Below are 17,450 nucleotides of genomic sequence, written 5' to 3' on the forward strand. Positions count from 1 at the left end.
GAGAGGGTCAGACGGAACCAGAGACCGCGTTGGCGTGTCAGTATGTTGTGATGGCAGCGGGAACACTCAAGGCAATTACGTGCCTCCAGTCACGAATGCTCGGGGAGGGACTGACACCTCTTACTGGGTTGAAGCTGAAATAGGAGGAGAGTGTGGGGAAACCCATACCGGACGTCACGTGGGGTCAGCTCTTGCGTAGAGCAGGGAAGGGTTGCAGGAATGCACGCTTCCAACAGTGCACTTCTTTGTGGTCCACAGGGCCTATCTGACCCCGGGCAGGATACAGAGGCACTTCCGGGGTGTGGGGGCGGCTTGCCCTAGATGTTTCCAACCGGGGGCTGAGTTCGACCATATGTTCTGGGATTGCCCAGGATTGGGCTCCTACTGGACGGAGGTGGGGGAGCTTCTGAATGAAGTGACAGAGAGACAGGTGTCCTTTGACAAGGCAGCCTGCCTGCTACTATGGTTTCCTCATACAAAGAAGACGAAGGTTACCAGCAAGTTTATCGACCTGGGGCTAATCCTGGCTCAAAGGGAGCTCCCATGGCGCTGGAAGTCGGCGGAGGGCCCGTCCAGTAGGCGCTGGGCGTTGGAACTGAATAAATGGGCCAAGAGTGAAAGCATGATCCGGCTTCGGCAGGCCACGCGCGCTGCGGATGAGAGAGGATTTAGGTTGTTGGGGGAAAAAAGAAAAAGCAGCTCCATTCGATGAGCCTACATTGACTGAAGTCGATTTATTGTGCACATTGCTATCTTGCGGCCCTACGCCCTCCCGGATTGTTGACTCTTGCCGCCCTGCCTCCGGGATGTGGGCTAAATGGCTGTGTGATGCTGCAGGAGTTCTGGGGGGTGGGCGATATGTGGAGACGGGCAGAGATATATGTGTGCTGTATGATCCTGATGCTGCAATAAAAATTGTTTTAAAAAAAAAAATGGGGGAGGGTGCCTTTAAACCAGTATTCATATTCCTGGTACATCAGCGGAACTTCAGTGTCCTCATATGGAACGTATTCCGCTGGTATTTTATCTTCTATATAATAATGAAACGTTTTTGATCTTGCATTTGCTGTATAAAAGGAGGGGTCATCAGTATTCAGGCCATACATTTTTACAATTGTTAACACCGTGACCCCGAAGTAGCAGTTTGTAGGCCTCCTATGTTCAAGCATTGTCCAATCCTTGTCCGATGCAGTCAATTCACAGTTGGAGCCAACATGTGTCCGTTAGATAGTGTTCACTCAACATCAGACGTAGTAGACTGATCCCCATGTTCTCCTCTCAGTGGCCTTCTCTGCACTCCCAGGTGAACCTTCTGTTGTATGAATTTCATTACTTCCGATGGTTCAGCGAAGATCCAAGTTTTGCCATCAACTGTGAGTTTTAATCTGGCCGGATATAGCTTAGCATACGGGATATTCAAGTCTGTCAGTTTCTGTAGTGCTGCAGTGAATTTATTCTGCGCTTCCTGCACTGATGACGTGAAGTCTGGATGAATGGATATATCCATACTTTGTGCGATAACTTGCCGAGATCTCTGGCCTTTCGGAGCACCACATCTCTGTCTCTGTAATTTAGTAACTTGGCGATAATCGGTCTCGGTATGGAACCAGTAGGGGGTTTTGGCGCCAACGATCTGTGGGCACTCTCCACAATAAATAATTCTGAAAACGTCTCATGACCCAGCAGGGAGATGAGTAACTGTTCCACGTAATGTTTTATTGGGTCCGTGTTTGTCATCTCTGAAACTCCCATTAAGCGGACGTTGCTCCTTCGGACCTAGCTTCCAAGTCTTCTGACTTTGCTGTTATGACCGCCAATTTCTTCTCCATCCTTGTCTGTTTCACGTCCATCTGTACTTGGCCGTCTTCAGCTTCAGGTATTCTCCGCTCCACCATGTCGAGTCTTTCTGTGTGTTTATCAATCCGCTCTGACATCCTATCAACTCTATACGTCGAGGAATCAATCTTCCCATCAATATTCGACAGTGCCGTTTGAATTGTGGTAAACATGCCTTGGATGCCATCGCCACCCCGCCTGTTGCTCCCATCGTCGATTGTACTGCAGGTTGTTCATCTGTACTTTGATCCTGATGTTTCTTTGTTTGTTTGAAGGTGATTTTTGGTTGGGTGCGGTCCGTTTTACCCATCACGCAGTGAATACGTGATCTAATCCACATGTATGTTGACAACTGCGACTCCAAAGGAAAGGCGTCTTAATGTGGGACCCTCAATCCGGTCTGTGGCGAGGCGTTGAACTCTGCCTTATATGACGAGCAGATCCTGTTCGTATATGTTAGTCTGAGTGCTATTTCGTAATGGATCTTCAGGCTCCGGTATGGATGCGGGAAAAGCAATCCTCAAGGGGGCGTTTACAAGGATTTCACTAGTCCTTGTTCTTCTGCCTCTTTTCTTGAGGTACCAGGTACTGTGTCCTGTTCATGTACCTATTTGCCGCTGCAAGCGTGTATCACAGCTCCACCCAGACATGAATCTGCCACAAACTGTGCTTGCGCGGTCCTGGCTGTCGTGTTCATGCTGTTTGCTGGGCGGCACACCAAAACACAGGACACAGGTTAGTCGGGTATTCCTTTTATTTTCATATCGTACAGCGTCCCGTCATCACGTCCTTACTCGTCCCTGTCCTGGTTATTGTCTGTCCCCTTTCCTGTGTCGTCACCGGATCTGGTGTCCGGTGGCCTGGTCACTCTGCCTGAGGACCCACAGGGTCCTAACGCCCTACTGTCCGTCGCCCACACTGTCGGGTCACGACACTGGCCTTTTACTGGAGCCACCCCTTATAGCCAGGTGCTCAACAGACGGGGGAAGGGGGGAGGTGTCCCACGTGTTTTGCACCGCTGATGTGTGAGCAAGGGGAGTTCAGAGCGTCCTCCCTGTGGTCTCAGTTGACTGTGGCACCGTGGAGCTTTGTGGCTGAGATATATCTCGCACCCCAAGGCCCACGCGTTCCTGTAGGGTCTGTGTGCGCTTCTGTGCAGTCAGTGTCCTTGGTCAAGCAGCCCTGTGGTGGTAATAACGTGCGTAGTAAAGTGAGCCCTGTGCCCTTTCTCCTGCGCCCCACAGGGTCCCATGGGCAGCTGCTGGTGCACCTCCCGGTGTCTTCCTGCCTGCGAGGGCGCACAGTGTTAGTAAAAATTAGGCCCCTGAACCCTGCCCGAGTCAGCTACAGGTCTCCGGCGCCCAGCGGGGCCTCCGCAGATGTCCTGCCGCTCTCCTCCAGCAGCCCCAGGGCACAGGTGGCAGCGGGTCCCCCTTCCTCCCGGGACCGTGCCATGTGCCGCAGGCCTCGGCGTGTCTCTTACTGTGGCCCACGGTTTCACTCTCGTGTTCTGCTCAAGGGCCGTGGACGGATATTTCAGCCCCTCTCGGGGACGGACACCGCTCCTCCCTGACCTCTGTCGCGCCACCTCTTGTTCTCCATCAGTTCCAGGCCCTCTTGGACGATGTCGGAAGGATTGGCTGAAGGGCGTGTGCGAGGCGCTCGGTCAACAAGCGGCCATCGCGCTGCAAGGCTGGCTCTGCCCCGCCCCCTGTATGGTAATGCTATATGAAATATAACAAGACAGTACGCCAAGGACACACTCCTGGCGCTGACAATTAAGGATTAGGATTGTGAAAATCCATGTCAGGGAAAGATGGTGCCCACACCTAGTTTATTGCTACCCGCCCGGGTATCGCAGCGGCAATGGTTGTAAAACATGGCACATGGGACCTCTTTTTTGTCAAATCAGAAGGTTGGAAAGTATGTCCCCTGTTAATGGTTGTGGGCTTCACATGTGACTCTGCCGGCTTGCTCGTCCGCTCTTTGCATGTTCTGAATTTTGAATGTGAATTGTGTATGCTGCCTAAAAAAACGTGCTTACAGGTGTAGTTAATTACCTATAATAAGGTTTATACTGATATCAAAGCATTGTTGACAATGCATACACTAGCCGATTAAAATGTTAACATTTGTGTTAAGATCTTCAGACATTTTGCTTTAGTAATAAAGCACACAAGTGAAGGCACAGTCCCATTATAATTTAGCATAATTGCTAACAAGTGCAGATATGGTCCCACTGAATACACTGCTAACAGGTACTCAGGCTGCCTCTTTAAATATTAACATCAGTGACAACTTTAGCTAGTGACCAATTAAAGTTGCAGGAACATTGTAATATACGTCTGAGGTATGTCTGTTGAAAACTTAGCATCACTGTACGCAAATGCAAACACTGCATAGAGAGGTATCCAAGGCAAAACACTTGTACAGGTGAACTGAAAACAATTGTGATCTGTACAGACACCGTTGATAAAGAAAACTTGTACTGCAAGCTAGAGTTAAATATTGCCATATTTGGTCCATGGTGAAATACTGATGCTGGCATACTATAAATAATTCTTGGCATATGAGCCACCCCTGGGACAATCCTGCTGTTGGCATACTTGAGAAAAGTATTGGCATAAGGGGAAGCCATGGCAAAATGCGGGGAGGTAATACCTGGCATATGGGAGCACAACAGTGGGATGTGGGAGGGGCAACCATGATAACATGCTGGGGATATGTTTTACCATATTGGGGCCATAGATCAGATTTTGAAACAAAGGGGTCATTTGGCTTGGCATATTGTGAAAAGACATGAATACTTAATGAGAGCCCTTTCAGGGCCTATGACGTTTTAGCTAATCTATGTGAAAAATAAGCTTTACAATGCACTATTTGACCCAATATTTAAAAACATGTTTAGGAACCCTCTGTACACTCTGCATGGGAGGTCTGGCTCATTTGCTTCACTTGCTACAATTCCGAGCTAGTATTATTTCCCACCACATTCGAAGATCATATCTGCATCATAATACAGGTGGAAATTAAAACAGACGTTTGTTTAAGTTGTATTTTCAGAATAATTATGTACTTATAATAGAATGTCAGTGATGTCAATTATTTTGATGTCGTAAGGATTAAGATCACATGACATCACCCATTGGAAAGACTCAGGGTCAAAGGTCATTTGATGTAACTTCCTATGATGTCATTAAGGTCAAAGGCTGTGTGATGTCACTTCTGCTACCCTTGGCATTGTGGTGAATCGACGTCCATGCAAAGCCTAAAAAGGGATCAGAAAAAAGCTACAGACAGGAGAGAGTCAGCCACACAAGATAGAAAAACACCAGGAAATGCAGGGGTAAAAAACCTTGGAGAAAATTAAATAGTATAAATATACAAGGCCATACTTTTACAAGTGGGAATAGTTACAAGTTACAAATAATAATTAACATGATTTACTGGGGTTGGCAGGACCACCTGCCAAGGCCGCAGAGCTGGTGGTGGGAGTCGACCTGGTTGTGGTTGTCTTCCCACCTTCCACGGCGCTGATGGTGGTGGCAGATGCTTATGAGGGTGCCCTCTTGCCCTTGGGTGCTTATGAAAGGAATAACGATAAAAAGAACTGTGAGAAAGTGCCAGAGGAGAGGAGCAGGCCAGGGGGTGTACTCACCCCAGGACAGGGACCCATTGGTCCCTGCCCTTGTCCTACCTGTAACACCCCTAAATTTAGTATTTAGGGGCTCCCTGAACCTCCCTTCCTCAGATTCCGATAACAAGAAGAAAAAAGAAGACCAGGAACACGACGACCCGCCGCACAGCTGCTAACAACAGGACAACACCAACTGACTTGGCCCCAGCCCCACTGCCCTGTTGCTCCTGGAACCTGCTCCTGCCTAAATCCGGCAACTAACGCAGACAGCCACCTTGGGACACCGAGGACCTGCTTCCTGCACCCCCTGGACGATTGGAACTCCCACCAGCAGAGGCTTTGCTGCAACAACTCACCTGGTGCCAACCAGGAAGCTCCGGACCATCCCACTCTGCACCACCCGAGCACGGGCTGGGCCAACCCGAACCAAGACCACGAGGACGTCCCTCCGGCGACTGGGACCCGAAGTCCAGTGCCCAAAGACCCTCCTCAACGAACCAGACGATGCCTGCAGACTCAGAACCAGGCCCCCCCCTACCTCGACCAGCCGAGGGTAAGCTTTTCCGACCTCTAAAGACACCCCTGCACCCGGCACCCTACAGCCCCCTGTGCCTACCTTTGGGGTACCTACCCGTGCTCCAACATCCCAACTTACCTCTCGAAGTGCTGGTCGCCCCTGGAGAGTCTCCGTCCCCGAGCCTGCATCCTTTGTTCCCTTTTGACCTTTCCCCTTGGATAACATTGAGCACCCGACGCCTCGAAAGCACCCTGCACCCAGCCGCCCGAGTGCCGCTGGCTGTGACCTCTTTGTCCTATCCTACTCCCCCCTTTGTCCTGAGCAAGTGACCAGGAGCTCAGCTCCCACAGCCGCGTGGCCTCCTAGCCAGCAGCCACCAACCAAAGGGCCCTTTTCCCTCATTTGATATCATTGGGCCTACCTACCTCTGCACCCGGCCGCCCCTGTTCCGCTGGGACTGAACTAACTGTACTCACCTGACCCTGGGGGACCCCTGAGTCTATACCCAGAACTAAAACTTCATCAAGCAAGTACTCACCTGGAAACCGGTAATTTATTTACCTGCCGTTGGATAACATTGGCCCATTTTGACTCGAAAATTTTCCAAGTGTGAAGATTTGAAAACTGAAAATATTCCTATTAAATCAGCCAAAATCCGAATTCTGAAATACTCACCTGTGATCAGGGGAGAAGCCAGTACTGTACCTTGTATCCCAGTACTGAATTGCTAAAGTAATCCTTACCGTATTTACTGGTAATCTGTATTTTCTCCATAGGAACCCACTGTCTGCTTTTCTCTGAAATTTCTTCGAAGTGTCTTCTTTTGAAAACTGCAAATATTCCTTAAAAATCATACGCAATTACCTACCTGTTTTGAGTTAAGCCCCCAATGCTGGCCCTAGGACACTAGTGCTGGGTTACAAAAGTAACACGATCGTACTTAACCTGCAACCTGAATTTTCTCCCATTGAATGACATTGCCAGATTTACCTTGAAAAGTTTTTAAGTGTGAACTTTTAAAACAGCTTTATATTCCTGAAAATTCCTCACAGTAACTAAAACGTTTTTGCTAATCTGGTTTCAGCTTAGACCCCAGGACTGGACACTAGGCCTAGTCCTGGAACTTCCAAAGTAATCCATAAAGTAATCACCTGTACTCAAATGTGGAAAACCCATTGAATTCAATGCTAAAGTATGTTTTGAGATTGTGTTGTTTACTTCCAATACTGTAACCTATGTGTGCACAAACTTTATTGCTCCTTGGCAAAGTAATTCCATGAGAATACTCGTAACCTGAAAAGTATAATTCTATAACTGTTGATTCTAAAAAGAAAACAACTATATCTGAGGATATAATACCAATTGGCCTGGAGTTCAGTCCTTGTGTGTGTGAAACCTTTTGCTGACTGAGTGTGTACAACAAATGCTTTACACTGTCCTCTGGTACTGCCTTACTGCTCGACCAAGCTACCACTTTGGAGAGTAAGGTCAGTTCTGACTTTAACCTCTGTTATACCTCTGGGGTTGGTGGACTCTATACACACTGAACTTCATTCTAGTCCAGTATATATAGAGCCACTTTCTCACAAGAACAATGATTGGTGGTATTCTCTTTACAAAAAACAGTTTGACAGACACAGTATTGATTATTTTAAATCAGACAACCCATTCCTAGTTCCCTAACCGAAATTTACATTCTGAACTATTAATTAATTTCAACGAATGATCTTTAACACTGGAACAGAATCCTGGCAGTGTCAATCACTCTCTGATGCAAAAAGTGCATTTATGTGTGTGAGGCACGCTAAATCTCCATAGCTGCCAAGGTTTCAGATTGCTTATGTGTGACATTTTCCTAGTTTCAGTGTACTTATGAGTGACTTCCAACAACCAAATGTGTGACACTTAGAGTGACACTTTGTCACTATCAAAATCAATTAATGAAGGAGCACTTACCTCTCTCATATACTTTTCATTTGTTTTATAGCGCTGATCATACCAGTGTAGGGTGTCAGAGCACTATACATCATACACACATTATACAGAGACAACAAAGCATATCTGTGTATATCAGTCCATAGGAAATGTTACATATGACGGTGAGGATTGCAAGTTGTAGGAACCACGTCATCCATACTAGTAGGCAGCATATTTTAAGAGTGTTTGGTCTGGAGAAGCACAAACTCAGGACTTAAAAGGTACTACAGTAATTGACTTTACTAAAAAGAATGCACATCAAACCCTTTTTAGCACCATTAGGATATTGTAAGCCTGGGGGAGAAAATAATGTTCTAACATATAGCACACTGTTTGAATGCAGTTCTTGGAGACAGTTCATACCTAACTGTGCTAAATTAGGATTGTAGCTAGTGAACTGCAAGTAACAAAAGGACCTCTGTGAGGAAGGCAGTAACTCATTGAGCGGGCCACATAAAACGGAGGTAATTGATCTGCATGGCACACGTTCTTTATAGCAGCCACATAAAACGGAGGTAAGTGATCTGCATGGCACACGTTCTTTATAGCAGTCACATTACCCATCTGAGGTTACTTATAAGTATATGGAGGGGGTCCAGAAAGTTGAAAATACATGTTTCCATACCCTCTTATCGGTCCCTCAATGAACCTCAATTGTTGTTATCCATCAAGAATTGGGGGTTAGGTATGTGTCAGATTTGATGAGGTTTGCCCCGGTGGTCTGTTGTCTCAAGACCTGGCTTAATCTAGACTTAACATTGAACCATCAAATTATTAGGGACTGCGTCACTCTGGAGAAAGCTAGTAGTATCCAATGGCTTTATTACATTATTCAGAACATATGTAGGGGTTTACCCAAATGACCCTCCTCTACCTGGGCAAAGTACTACACAAAGGAAAAGAGAATACGGCCGGCAAGGAGGAAAAGATATGTGTATATCTACTTAAACATAGGGAACATTATATTGCCCTTTTAAGAGTACATAGTCCTGTTGTTAGTTCATATTTCTTATTTTTTAAAAATCACATACCACAGACACATTTTGTATGAACTTTTAGTCATCATAATGATTTTTTTAGGTATCAATATTTCGATATTATCTTTTTAATTTTGATATTGGTTTTTTGGACATACAAACACATATGCAAACTACAAATAAGTAGACATCACAAACACAATTCATAAAATTCCTTCTACTCATTTGATAGAAAAAACAATGTTCGCCTATTAAATAAAGGAAATACACTTTGAGGTTGTCTTATATGCACAGAAGGTAATTACCCCTCAGGAGACCTTCATTCAGAAATGTGCATTCACTCGTCAGAAAGATATATCAATTATAATCAGAATCCTCTTGTCAAAGACTGCCGACACGGATGCGTTTCGGGCTTTATTTATTTATTTATTTGTTTCTTGTATAGCGCAGGAATTCGACCCCCGAAGGGGTATCTCTGCGCTTGGGTTCTTGCCAGAAACCAGAAAATAAATCAGGAAGATGTGGATTTAGACTGTCGGGAACAGGTATGTCTTTAGGGATTTCCTAAATGCTCCAAGGTTGTAATTTTGCCTGAGGGTAAGGGGCAGAGTGTTCCAGAGAGTGGGACCCCTATAGGACAGTGCTCGACCACCCTGCCTTTCCCTTTTGATCCGCGGAACCTGAAGCAACGATTGGTTCCTGGCATTTATGGATTACGCAACATATTTTGAACTTAACCCGCTGGCAGATGGGCAGCCAGTGGCGTTTGTCTAAAAGAGGGCGTGACTGAGATCTAGCAGGGGCGTGGAGGACCAACCTAGCTGCCCTGTTCTGGGCTACCTGTAGCCTGCCCAGTTGTTCTTCATTTGCAGAGATAAGGAGCCCATTGCAATAATCTAACCTGCTGATCACAAGCGTCTGAACCAATGTTTTCCTATGGCTGTTAGCCAGATACGGAAACACACGTCTCAGGAGCCCAATTGTGGTATTGGGTTCCTTCAGACCTACACACTCTGTAAAAACTCCATAACACCATAACATAGAAGTTGGCACGAAACTGGAAATGCAAAAGACATGTTTATTAAGACCCCATGGGGTGGTGGTACATTCCTACAGCACCCTTCGGCAATGCAAGAAGTATCACACCGAACATCGGTGTGCGACCTCTTTTATACAATTTTACAGTAATAAAAAGAGTAAGCGGAACACATTTGCTCAGTTTAGGTACATATAAGGACATTTCTGGAACACAGCCAACTTATGGGAGGAGTTTTAGCACCACTGGTCAGTTTGGGGAACATTCCTAAGAGATGACTGTCCACTAATACAGAGGGTTTGACTGCGCATGTGCAAGCTTGACCAGTACTAAAAATAGCCTATTGCTGGGCAAGTTAGATGGTCATTGGTACAGAGGAAGGACAAAAGGGCATGCTGACCACGAGGCAGCATGTTCATGAAAATGTAAGCCAATAATACAAAATGGCCTCCGCAAACGTGGTCAAGATAAGGAGGAATTTGTGTAGCTGAGCTAAACGCTAACCCAATCATTATCAAATTACGACACAATGACTCTAAGACAGGATCCCGTTACCTGATTTACATGATCTTTTAATAGTAATGACTGATCAAGCCGTACCCCTAGATTTTTTACTACTTGTTTGGGGCAGGGGGCAGATCCTAGGTCCAAAGGCCACCATTCTGGAGACGAACTCCGAACAGCATAACCTCCGTCTTGCCCACATTGCATTGTAGGCAATTGGAGGCCGTCTTGTCGGATACAGCTCTCATACCAGCAGCAAAGGCATTCTTAACCGCTGGTGTAAGGGTTTGGAAAGGAAACAAAAGCTGGGTGTCGTCAGCGTATGATATAGGCGTGAACCGATATTCTCTTACAATGTCAACCAAGGGGGCCACATACACATTAAAAAGTGTTGGGCTTAGGCATGAGCCCTGAGGAACCCCCTTGGTGAGCTCCCTAGAGGTGGAATAATGGAAGCCCAATCGGACGCTTTGTGAGCGGCCCGAGAGGAAACTCTCCAGCCAGGACAGAGCAGATCTGCCTTTCCCCACCCTTTTCAGACGACTGATTAAAATATCATGTGACACCGTGTCGAAGGCAGCGGACAAATTCAACAGCACCAGAATCATGGAGCCCCCTCTATCCTGTGCCATCCTGATGGTGTCGGTCACGGAGAGGAGGGCTGATTCGGTGCTGTGGTAAGGTCTGAACCCAGATTGTGAATGGTCCAGACCACCCGCTGCCTCGATGAAATTAGACAGATGTGTGTTCACATGCTTCCCAGTCATCTTACTGAGGTGGGGTAAAAGGGAAATCGGGCGGAGGTTAGAAAGATCTGACCATGGCAACGCTACGTTTTTCCGAATAGGGTTCACTATCGTTTTTTTCCAATCCCTAGGCACACTCCCTTCCTTAATGGAGAGATTAATCACAGTTTGAATACCTGATGAGAGCAGATTGCCTAATGGAGGAACCATTTTAGCTGGCATAAGGTCTGTAGGGGACCCTGTCTTAATTTGACTGTAAAGGGAAATAACATCTGTTAGGCTGACTTCCGGGAACGCAGTGAATAAAGTACTTTCGCACCTGGAGGTCCTAAAGGGGAGGCTGTCAACATTACTCCTATAGTTTGCGGCCTTAGTGATTTTTTCATATATTAGCTAAATTTTGTTCTCGAAAAACGCAGAAACATCATCACACAAGGTTTGAGAGAAGTCGTCGGGGCTTTCACAGGCCACAGGCTTTACAAAAGATTGAAGGATCTTGTAAAGTTCTCTAGAAGAATTGCCAGCCTCAGCCAACTGCGAGGCAAGACAGTTCTTTCTTGCCAATTTTAAGATAGCCAGAGCCTCCGAATACGACTTCCTACTCAGTATTCTGTGTGATTTCCTCCACATTTTTTCAAGCTTTCTACACCCCTGCTTCTCCGCTCTCAACTCTTCAGTATACCATGCTTCCTGTTTAGATCTAAAATATTGTTTGTGAAGTTTTAAAGGTACTAGTGAATCAACCGCCTCTAGCAGAGCCTTATTGAACTTGATAAGGCCAGTCTCCACATCGGCATTCTCTGGAATAGAAGGTTCCTTCCAAACCTTTTGTAACCCATCTAGAGTCACTTTATGCCATTCTCTTCGCCAGACTGCTGGGAGAGACTTTTGGCGTAGTAAATGGAGGCCTAGAAGATCAAATTCAACCATAAAGTGGTCAGACCTGCTTATATGAGTTGGTGGTTGACATTTTTTTTGTGGCAATTGGAGAAAATTAGGTCCAAGGTGTGTCAACCAATATGTGCTGGGCCACTATTCCAAATTTCAAGTCCTAATAAGGAAAGATCGGAAAGCAGGGATGGTGTCCGGATGATTAGGGAGGTCTATATGAGTGTTAAAGTCTCCAAGTAGAATAAAGTCTTCCTTAGCTTTAAAGTGAGGAGCTAGTAATTCCATTAGGGAAAGCGAGAAGCCGGCACTCGACCCAGGGGGGCGATAGCCTAATGCTCCCTTCCAGTGGGTTTTCGAAGTGGAACTGATCTTAAAGATCATGACCTCCAGCTCAGGACAGCATCTCTGGTCAAGTAAGAAGACCTTCAAACCCTCTTTATATACCACAGCAATACCGCCACCAGTTTTGATGGGGCGATCTAATTTGAGTATCTTATATCCCATGGGAACCCCCGTTGCAATGGTGGGCACTGTATGGGGCTTCAGCCAGGTCTCCGTAAGGAAACAAATGTCTGGTGTAACTGTGTTTATAAGGTCCCATAAGTCCTGATGGTGTTTGGGTAGAGAGCGAATGTTTAGAAGGAAGCTCTTTAACCCAGTTTGTATCGGGTTTTCTGCAGTATTACTACAAGAAGGGCTAGTAGTAAGGGAATCCTGAGGGCGACATCCCTTAAGTGCTAAAGTGCAGCTACCAGTGTGAGGGAGGGTAAGGGACGCCTGATAGCGACAGATGATACAGGAAAAAGGGCCTTCAGTGTATGGCCAGGAGTCTTGCATGCAGCCTACAGGAAAGGAGGGTTGTAAGTCTTTCAAAACCTGTGCTGAATTTTTTTTTCTTTTGTTTTTTTTATTAATACAATTTATAAAGCGCATACGAGTTCCAGAGTCTGGCTGCAGACACCGTGAAACGCCTTTTCTCCCCAGGTGACCGTCCTGGTACGAGGTACTGCTATTTGATGCAATGACATCGATCTCAGTTGTCTTGACGGGCATTAGGTAGAAAGCTGCTCTTGCAGAAACCTTGGGCCTTGGTTATCAATAGCTTTGAAAGTTAGACAAAGTGATTTAAATTTAATACGGTTTTTAATTGTTACCAGTGATAGCTTTTGATTGTTTGACTGACTGATATGAATTTTAGGGTTCTGGAGAGTAATCTTGCTGCCGCGTTTTGAATCATTTGTAGTTTGGAGATTACCCGGGATTGTGCGTTGGCAAATAAGCCATTACAATAGTCAAGAGAAGAGAGCACGAGTGTGCTCACCACTGTTTTTCCCGCGCTTTCTGAGAGAAATGGGATGATTTTCCTTATGAGTCTGAGTTTATGATGAGCATTTGCCACTGTCTGATTGGCGTGTGCTACAAAATTGAGCTTCTCATCGAAGACTATTCCCAAATTTCTGACCCTAGCGGTTTGGAGTTGGTAAAATTCCTAATGGATGAAAGCCACCACACAGGAGACCATTGTGGGGCGATCTTCCCGAAAATGACTACCTCCGTCTTCTCGGAGTTCAACCTTAAGCAGTTGGCCTGCATCCAGTCTTTAATAGCCAGCATACCTTCTTGAAACAGTGCCGCTACCTGTTCCCCATCATTATTGATAGCAAGCACCAGCTGGGTATCGTCAGCATAGGAGGTAAGGCTCATCTAGGAGGTTTTAATAACTCTCGCTAAGTCCAACACATAGATATTAAACAGTGTTGGACATTTACAAAAAAAAAAAACAGTGTTGGACTTAGCGATGAGCCTTGGGGAACTCCACAAGGTAAGGCAAGCTCCAGCGATTTAAAAGGTCCCAGCGTTACTGCTTGTGTTCTGCTGGAAAGAACCGAGGTAAGCAGCTCTCTAGCGCTGGATCGGATGCCCAGATTTCCGACACGGTCAATAAAGATGGAGTGATTGACTGTGTCGAAGGCCGCCGATAAGTCCAGCATTATAAGGACAGCTGTCCCTCCATGATCTCTGATGGTTCTGATATCATCTGCGGCTTTGATGAGGGCCGTCTCAGTGCCGTGGAACTTTCGAAACCCGAACTGCGTATCATCCAGCAGCTTGTTTTGCTCGAGGTAGTCAGCCAGCTGAACATTCATTGCCTTTTCAAGCACTTTGGCTAGAAATGGCAGACTGGCTATAGGTCTATAGTTCTTCAACAACTCCTTATCTAGAGATGGTTTTTTAAGGAGCGGTTTTAAAAGGGTATTCTTTAGCATGTTCGGGTATATCCCAGACCTGAGGATCACATTACAGACTTGTGTGATAACTGTGCTGATAGAGTCAATTACCGGCAGATAGACTTTGGGAGGGCATGGGTTCAAAGCCGATCCTGTTTTTATAGACAGCATGATGTCCCTAATTTGTTCCTCCTCTAGTCCTTCAAATTGAGCTAGTGAGCAGGTGGGGAGGCCGGTATATCATTGGTCGAAAACTCTGAATAAATGTCATTGACTTTGGCGAAAAAGAAGTTAGCAAAGGAGTCACAGAGGGCCTGCGATGGAATGGGGGCTGTATCTGTGAGCTTCCCAGCTAGTTGTTTCACTACTTCAAATAGCTGTTTGCTGGAGTTTTTAGCAGTATCGATTTGATCTCCAAAAAACATCTTCTTGGTCTCTGTAATCAGTTTTTTATAGATAAGCTGTGTCTCCTTATAGCGTAGTTTACTGACTTGATCGTAAGACCTGCGCCAGTATCTTTCATGCTTTCGACATTCTTGCTTTTGTCTCCTAAGTTCTTCTGTGAACCATGGGGCAGAGGGCACCTTTCTGTTTCTGGAGATGGTCTTAGATGGAACTAGTAGATTCATGGCGTTCCCTATCCAGTCTGTAAATTGATTGGCGGCTAGGTTAGGATCCATAGATATGGTAGGGCGGGACTTGATCAGCAGCTCAGTAAGAGCTACATTGTCTATGTCTTTCCATACTTTAAAAGGCTCTTGAGTTAAATGGGCCTGTCTTGTTGGGGGTGTGTCAATGATAGGAAGAGCACAGAGAATGACATAGTGATCGGACCATGTTAGGGGTAGGATATCCTGGACAATTATGCCGAGTATGTTAGAAAAAATGACATCCAACGTGTGGCCGGCCTCATGTGTAGGAGCGTTGACAAGTTGAACCAACCCCAAGCTTTCCAGGTCTCCCCTTAGTGCTTGGGAGTCAGCATCCTCCCACTTCTCTAAATGAAAGTTCATGTCTCCCAGTACTATAGCGAATAGCGGATGATATTACTCCCAGAGAGGTCCTGGTTCCTAAGTGTAGAGCCCATGGCCCCTGGCCCCGTCCAGTCACGGACGGGCACAGACGGGCTTCTCTTCGGCTTGTCTTAGGCGCGTCCTTAGGCGCACCCCTGCGCGCGATCGCTGCGCGCTCAGAGAGAAGACAGGGCTTAATAGCCCTTTGTGAGGGAAGACTAGAGGTCTAACCGCTGATCCAAGCGGAAGTGACTGGCTCTTACCTCCGCTCAACGGCTCTAATTGCCGAGTCGGACCTGGGCGGGCAGGCTGTATTATCGAGCACAGCCTTCCTATGCAGAGATGGGCCCCCGTTATCCCCTAAGGCACAAGGAGTGCAACGTGAGAGGCGAGAAGGTCACCAACACTGTAGGTAGCAGTTCCAAATAAAATATTGCAAATATTGCAAATGTAAATGTGTGTGTCTTGTAAAGCGCACTGCTACCCGGAAGCGTACTGGCGCTATAGACCGCTGGGGAACCCGTCCTGGCTTTCCCTGTGAGATGTTCCCTCCTGGGTATCTCCAAGGTGAAACCAGGCATCCCCGGCGTTTGTGGGGGGCCGTTGTGGAGATGAGGCAAGCTAATGCTCAGAGTTACAGAGTGTGATCCCTGGTTAGAGTAGGCACCGAGGCGAGAATTATCGAGTCCGCTGACCCTGGTTCATAACCATGCCGCGTCGGGAATTGAACCCTGGTCCCGGGCCGTCCTCTGCTTCTGGGTCTGCCGCCTCTAACCAGTGAGCCACACCACTCCACTCCATGGCGATAATTTTTAAAATACGTTTAAAATACATTGCCTGGCTTCAGGCAGCCCAACGCATCAATGCTTAGTTATTTCTGGCACTCAGGAACAGCTTGCTGGTGAAAAGCGGGTCGGGGAGACTCTCCCACCATCCTCCCTACCTATCCTTCTTGGCCTCCTCAGGACAAGGGTGAGAAAACTTGTAGAGCAAAGTCCAGGTTCCCTGCATTCAGAACCCAGTTCAGGACGAACAAGCTCATGTCCAGGAAATCTCACTTCATTACTTTCTTTTAATTCACATGCCACTAATGAAACGCCAATTAATTTCTTAGTAACCTCTCCGAGGCATATACAACGTTCCCCGCTCTCTGTGCTTTAACAAACACGTATGGTCACCATTCTCTTGTCCATGCTGCTAGGGGTTAGGTATGTGTCAGATTTGATGAGGTTGGTCCCAGTGGTCTTTCGGCTCAAGACCTGGCTTAATCTAGACTTAACATTGAACCATCAGATTATTAGGGACTGCATCATTCTGGAGAAAGCTAGTAGTATCCTGTGGCTTTATTACGCTAAGCACAGCCTATTAAAATTGGGGCGCCCAGATCTTTTTAATTCACCAGATACGATTAAAAAAAGGGGAATCTGACCTGGATTAAAACCCAATTCTTGAATTTCATGTCAGTGGAGCGTGAGGAGCGGGAGCTACTGAAACCTTCAGTAAAGGCTTATTTTTTGTTAAAAACCTCCCCTTCGGACTGAACCTTACCTGAGAATTGTTACCAAACTGTTCCACCGTTCGCTTTTAACTAGGTTCCGTTTTAACCTAATTCTCTTCTTTTTAGGTAATTCACAATGATGGAGTAGGCAAGAAGATTTGAGTCCGTGTACCTGTGACAATTTCTGACCACAGGATATTATGCATTTTATAATGTTTTACCACCATTATACTGTGATTCGGATGAAGTTCTTAGTTCCTATTTTAAGAGAAAAAGGTTTTGGACAGGTTAAACCTGCTTTAATTTATCTCCAAATGTTGATTGATCCTTGGGAGATATTTAATATTGCAAGCTTCTTAGTAGCATCCGTTTGTCTCAGACAAAAAGGTACCCTATGATAAACGCTACATAAGCATGCATATGATCGTTGCTTTCCTTTTTTGCTGCCTTTCTTGAAAATACCCCTAATGTGGTAGTCCTTTTGTCAATATGTGTGCTGTTGGCTATCGGGGGTTTTATGTGCCTATAAAAATTGATTTTGTAACATTTATTCTTTTGTTCACATGTTGTGATTTGGATTTTAAATGTTT

The sequence above is a fragment of the Lissotriton vulgaris genome, chromosome 1_1, assembly GCF_964263255.1.
Source record: "Lissotriton vulgaris chromosome 1_1, aLisVul1.2, whole genome shotgun sequence".
Classification (NCBI taxonomy): Eukaryota; Metazoa; Chordata; class Amphibia; order Caudata; family Salamandridae; genus Lissotriton; species Lissotriton vulgaris.